This window comes from Bos grunniens, chromosome 4 (genome assembly GCF_055505025.1).
Source record: "Bos grunniens cultivar Pamir isolate PY7600 chromosome 4, Bosgru_T2T1.0, whole genome shotgun sequence".
NCBI classification, from domain to species: Eukaryota; Metazoa; Chordata; class Mammalia; order Artiodactyla; family Bovidae; genus Bos; species Bos grunniens.
In genome coordinates, this window is record NC_141168.1 from 101,525,801 (window position 1) to 101,532,312 (window position 6,512).

A 6,512-nucleotide genomic window follows, 5' to 3' on the forward strand; every position below is an offset into this window, starting at 1 on the left:
TTTCCCCATCTATTTTCCACGAAGTAATGGGACCAGATGCCATGATCTTAGTTCTCTGAATGTTGAGCTGTAAGCCTACTTTTTCACTCTCTTCTTTCATCAAGAGGCTCTTTAGTTCTTCTTAGCTTTCTGTCATAAGGGTGGTGTTATCTGCATATCTGAGGTTATTGATATTTCTCCCTGGATATGAGAATTGGGCCATAAAGAAGGCTGAACACCAAAGAATTGATGCCTTTGAATCAATTCAAGTGTTGGAGAAGACTCTTGAGAGTCTCTTGGACAGCAAGGAGACCAAAAAAGTCAATCTTAAAGGAAATCAACCCTGAATGTTCACAGGAAGGACTGATGCTGAAGCTGAAGCTCCAGTACTTTGGTCAACTGATGCAAAGAGCCGACTCATTGGAAAAGACTCTGATGCTGGGAAAGATTGAAGGCAGGAGGAGAAGGGGGCAAGAGAGGATGAGATGTTTGAATGGTATCATGGACTCAATGGATATGACTTTGAGAAAACTTCAGGAGATAGTGAAGGACAGGGAAGCCTGGTGTGCTACAGTCCATGGTATCCCAAAGAGTCAGGCATGACTGAGTGACCGAACAACAACAATCTCACAAGCACCCTAAACTCAGGATGGTCCAAATTGACTCTAACCATCCTAGCCTCTCCATGCACAATACAATCTACCTCCGAGTCCTGCTAATTATAAACTTAAATGCCTCCTGAACTGTTGATTTCTATTTCCATTGCCACCACTTTGCTACAAATGACTATTATTTTCAGCTAGACTGCTGCAGTGGTTTTCTGTCTAGCTTCTCCTCATGGAGGACCTCTGTTTTTGTGATATCCCTCCTATTTGTGAGTCACTGCATCTGTAATAGGGGTGGAGCTGGCACACAGCTGTTAGCACTCAGCCCTTAGTGAAACTATTAGCATGAACCCGTGAGCGTGGAGGTTAGAGGTGCCGCTCTGCCAGTAATGAGCTCCCGGTGGTCCTTGTGGCAGAGAGAGCAGTGAGAAGTAGATCAGGGGCTCTCTGGCCAGCCACTGAGCTGGGAGACCTGGAGACAGGCTGAAGGCTTTGACCCACATTGCTCCAGAGCCTTTTCTGGGAGCACCCCCTGGCCAAGCCCAAGCCTTGAAGTAGCAGAGAACGTCATCCCCATCTCCATGACCTACTGGAAGTGTCTGTCTCTATGGGTTGCAGTTCAGGGACACTGCTATTAAACTAACAGCTTTAACCAGCATTGGTCTCACTGTTCCAAGTTTCAGAAGATTGCTATGGATGAGATTAGTTATCTGCCCTGAGGAGGTGCCCAGAGGTCAGGGTAAGTAGCAAGAACATTGCACATCATTACTTCAGGTTCACCTGTGTGGTTGGGGCTAATCTCCAAGAAGGGCAATTGTTGTGAGCTGGGAATTCACCCGATTGGTATTTGCTAAAACATGCATTTCTGTTGGTTCTATACTAACAATTCTCTCCAGTTTGAGTGAAAAGCTTGAGGGCTGGTTGGGTCCTAGGTCCCTGGCTCCCTCAGTGATGACAACTGGGCAGGGCTGGGGGCCTGGCCCTGAGGGCACCATCAGCTGAGATCTGTCTCCTTAGCTGGACCTGGGCACTGGTGGGAGGACTCAGACTGGGTGCTTGACTGAGGCCCACAAAAGCCCACATAGGGACCCCTTCCTTTTGGCCAGGGCCTGGCCCTTGGAAGGTGAAAGTTGAGCATTGGCCCTTGCCCTTTCTTTTCAGAATGGAGAATGATAGAGGTTTAGAGGAACATCGTGACTTGACTTTCACCTGATGCCAAGAAGAAGCTTCTGACGCCCTTTATACCTTTCCTATATAGGAGCTTTATTGGAAACTTTTGGAGAATTAGAGGTTTTTAAGGCATGAGCCTTCAGGGTTTTGCATGATCCTGCAATAGACCTTTCTCTGCTCCAAATACCTGCATTTTGGTATTGTTTGGCCTCATTGTGCATCAGGCACACAGATTTGCGTTTGACAGCATATGTGAGTTCTGACTAGACCGTGTCTCTGCCGCACCTACCTGCCTTCATGTGGCCATTTCTTTATACCTTTAGTTGCAGACAATCTGTGCTGCTAGTATTCAGGTTGCTCTCAGAGCTGTTGACGTTTTGGTGTATCTGTGGGAGGAGGTGAGCTCAGGATGTGCCTACTTCACCGTCTTGATCTGGATCTCTGACAGCACAAATTATTTTGTATGATTTTGTGGTGTTCATTTTTAATGTAATAGAGCTGTCCCTTTCATTTATAATTAGGATTTCTAGCAAGTATTGTTTTTTTTTAAGTAAAAGTCTAGCCTAAGAGTTGTACATTTTCAGTCTTTGAGAAGACCATGTTGATTAATGTTTTTGCTTAGGTCTTAGAGTGGTTATTCTTATAGGAATGATACTCTTATCTCTTAGGACCATTGCTTGGATAAACACTTGTGAGATGTTATGTCTCATCTCTACTTCTACACTTCTGACTTTTATCCTGTTGTCCTCTTGGTTGGAGCTATAACTCAGATACCTTTTGTAGAGCTTTTCTCTTGACTTTTAAAATAAGGAACTATTCACTAATCCGTGATCCCAAAACACCCCACACAAATGAACAAGTGAGGTGATCAACTTACTTTGACATTGAGAAAGACAAGTGAACATTTTTTTGTGCATTTTAAGGAATCTAAACTAGTTTAGCCTAGTATTCTTAATAAGTAGCTGAAATAGCATGTATAGGGGAAAAACAGTAAGGGGGAAAAGCTTTATAATCCATTAATTTCTATATTTCACAAGTAAATGGCAGTTTTTTGTTTTTTGTTTTTTTTGTCTTTTAATGGTACAAAATCCATAAGAGCAGAACAAAATTAGTTTTTGAATGCTTGCCGACTGTCTTTGGAAAAATTGTAAAATCTCAGGTATATTTGGAATTCTGTCCCATATTGTTATGTGGAAACTTACTGCATTTTGAATATGTATACTATATGAAATATCATTAAATTGTATGCATAAATTAAGCAATTGGGAAATTGAATTTCACAATGGATCACTGATTTTAAACTATAGAATTCTACCTTGGACTAAATTAAAAAGTACTCACTTGGTGTTTTGCCGTCCTGTTAGTAAAACTTTCTTTACTAAATACCAGCATGGCTAAATTCTAGAAAACAGTCTTTGCAAAGTCTTGCTCATGAGAGTAAAAAGCACTAACATTATTTTGGGAAAGTAATGTTTTTGAAATTAATATTTTTACACAAGCGTGGAGAATGTGTTAATACGTAGTTAAGTTGAAGAGCCTTTTTGTTTATCACTGCTTGCATTTTTGCTTCTTTAAAAGCAATTGTAGAGAATATTTTTGATAATTTCTGTGACTAAACTACAAAGATTGAAAATGAAGGAGAGAAAAAGAGGTGTGAAGTTGATGTTTCTCTTAAAAGTTGTTTGTCCTGTAAGTTGATGTTTCTCTTAATCCAGTCCAGTTAGAACTGATCATTGGTTCATCAGCGGTGACAAGAGTGGAAGATTAGGAAGGGAATGACTGAGAAAGAAAACAGCCAAAGCCATTAACAGTTCAGGAGGGGTTCAGTTATTTCTGCTGTAATGATTCCATCCTCAATGATCTCCTGCAGCCCAAAGTTCTATATGCTGAACACAAACAGAAAAAAGTTATTCTTATCTATGCTGCCAAAACAGTTGTTGGATGGCAATTGAGTAACTCCACTTCTTTTCTGTAAAAGTACAGTCATTTACCTCCAAAAAGTAGAGAAGGGAATTAACTTGATTATGATCTTATAGAAGGAACAAAAATGATTAGACATTATTTTTAACTTGCTTTTTAAATGATTGATCAGTAAGGCTTGCATTTTGTTTCAATTCTCTTTGGAGACAATTCCACAATGTTTAAATTCTTTAAAATTTTAAAGTGAAAATTTTTTGAATCTCAAAAATGTAGTTCTCAAAGATTTCCTTAATTAGATCATTGAGAGTTTATCCAGTATATTTATATTCTGTAGTGATGAGAAAAAGATATAGATATTGTGGGAAGAAAAGAGCTGATAGGGCACATTCTTGTGTAACAGGTGGTGGGGTCAGCCATTTCAAATGTCAAAGATTCAGAAACACCTGTCAAAACTCATAGTAAATATTGGGTCAGAAACACCTCTCCAAACTTACAGTAAATATTGGGTGCTGGCCCAGTTGTGACTGTTTTACAGATGAGATGTAGATACTGGGAAGAGCTATTTCTAAGGAAAAAATATTAACTTCTGTAATGAAAAACTCATGGTTCTCTAGCACCCCAGGACAAAATATAAATCCTCCCAAAAGATAAAAGCCCCTTAAAATATGATCTTGATTTATATTACTGACCTTATCTTCTGCTACTAAATTTCTGTCTTCTATTTCCTTGTCCTAACTTTGCCCGTGCAAAATATCCAGCCACACTAAACCACATGATATTTTTAGTACTCTTGTGAACACACATAAAGAAGGTTAGTTACTCAGTCATGTCCAACTGTTTGTGACCCCATGGACTATAACCCACCAGGCTCCTCTGTCCATGGAATTCTCCAAGCAAGAATATTGGAGTAGTTAGCCATTCCCTTCTCCAGGGTATCTTCCTGACTCAGGGACTGAATCCAGGTCTCCTGCATTGCAGGCAGATTCTTTATCATTTGAGCTACTGGGGAATCATGACTCCATTCTTTTGCATATATGATACACTTCCCCTAGACAGTTGTCCACTCTTCTCCATGGCTTCCCTCATAGCTCAGTCAGTAAAGAATCTGCCTGGGTTCAATTCCCTGGTTGAGAAAATCTCTTGGAGAAGGAAATGGCAACCCACTCCAGTATTCTTGCCTGGAGATTCCCATGGGCAGAGGAGCCTGGAAGCCTACAGTCCATGGGGTCACAGGTGTCAGATATGACTTAGCGACTAAACCAACCAACCAACCTCCATGTGAGTCATCTTTGGACACAACTCAAGTGACTTAGCATGCACACAGTCTTGTGAATCACTTAAAAGATAGCAAGACCCTAAGCTTTCCTGAGTTGTCCAGGCCAATTGAGTCAGCCATTGGTGCTCTCATACTATTTTTTCACTCTTATTTTTTTTTGTTGTTCTTCATTCTGTGTTCATTCTTTTTTTTTTTTTTTAATTTTAATATAATTTATTTACTTTTGATTCTGGATCTTCATTGCTGCACTTGGCCTTTCTCTAGTTATGAAGAGTGGTGGCTGCGGTTTGTTATGGTGTGCAGGCTTCTCAGGGGCTTCTTTTGCTGCGTGGCACAGGTTCTAGGGTGCCCAGGCTTCCGTAGTTGTGGCTCTTGTCTCTAGAGCACAGGCTCAATAGTTGTGACTCACGGGCTTTAGTCGCACCACAGCATGTGGAATCTTCCTGGACCAGAAATAGAACTCTGTGTCCCCTGCACTGGCAGGTGGGTTCTTATCCACTGCGCCACAAGGAAGTCATGTTAACTCTTTTATCGTCACGCACCACAGTGTTTCTTTACTGTTTATTTACAACTCTGTCTCCTCCATACTCCATGAGCATAGAATACAGAAATCTAGAAGATAGTAAAATGTGTAGACTTGTGACCTGGAAATTAGAACAAAGACCCAAATGACAAATTCAGGGCAAAGCTTGGCTAATGAATATTAAGCCTGAATTAAAAATGTGCCCATGGGAAATTTCAGACTAAAGAAAGTTAATTTAAATTCCAATTAGAGACTGATTCCAGTTCTTGTTCTTCTAAGGACTGCCGATATCAATAGACATGTGGTTTGACTGGACTAGAGGAAGTATGATTAGACCATCAAGGCTCATCCTGATCATCTTTCTAACATGCTCACTCATAATGGCACAGATCCCCAAATCCTGAACCCAAGAGAACCTACATTATTATTTTAAGTAATGAAACCTGAATTACCACTTAGCTTGGGCATTGAAACCTTATCTATACGAAGCTTCAGAAAAGTTAAATAAGTCTCAACCTGCTTACCAAATTTTTTATTCATCATATATAAGAGATTAATCCCTAAGTAAAAGGGATGAATAGTTTTCAATTTTGAATCTGTTTTCTGGTACTTTGGAGGGGAATGATAAAAGATAATTTTCCATGAACTCATTTTATTATTGTAAGAAGCTCCAATGAGAGGCATGCTGTCAGATATAATAGAATTGGGGATGTCTCATTTGTAAAATGCTGTCTCTTTTTCAGTCATAATTCTCTGTCTGTAGAAATAGGCATTCCAAGATTCCTACAAAGATAGGAAGAGGCATGTGTGACCTCTACCTGGACCCCCAGTAGTAGAAGAGTACATTTCTCTGGGTTGGTGGATTCTAAACTTCTTATATAGTGCAACTTTATTATTTAAATATTCTGTGTGTTTCTCCTGCTATTCATTTATGTATAAGTCATATAATTGAACTAATATGTATGTATAGCATACATAAAAATGGAAAGTAAGAGGATGATAAAATTGGACTAAACAATCTTTTAGAAATTGTTTTGTT

The 6,512-nt window shown here is 39.8% G+C and overlaps 1 long non-coding RNA gene across 1 annotated transcript; it reads left to right on the forward strand.

Annotated features, from left to right (window-relative positions):
- The first annotated feature begins 927 nt into the window (after window positions 1–927).
- On the forward strand, window positions 928–3,099 carry LOC147374600 (uncharacterized). Its single transcript, XR_015162949.1, has 2 exons — window positions 928–1,323; window positions 1,746–3,099. It is a non-coding gene; the product is annotated as an uncharacterized LOC147374600 (long non-coding RNA).
- The last annotated feature ends 3,413 nt before the right edge of the window (window positions 3,100–6,512 follow it).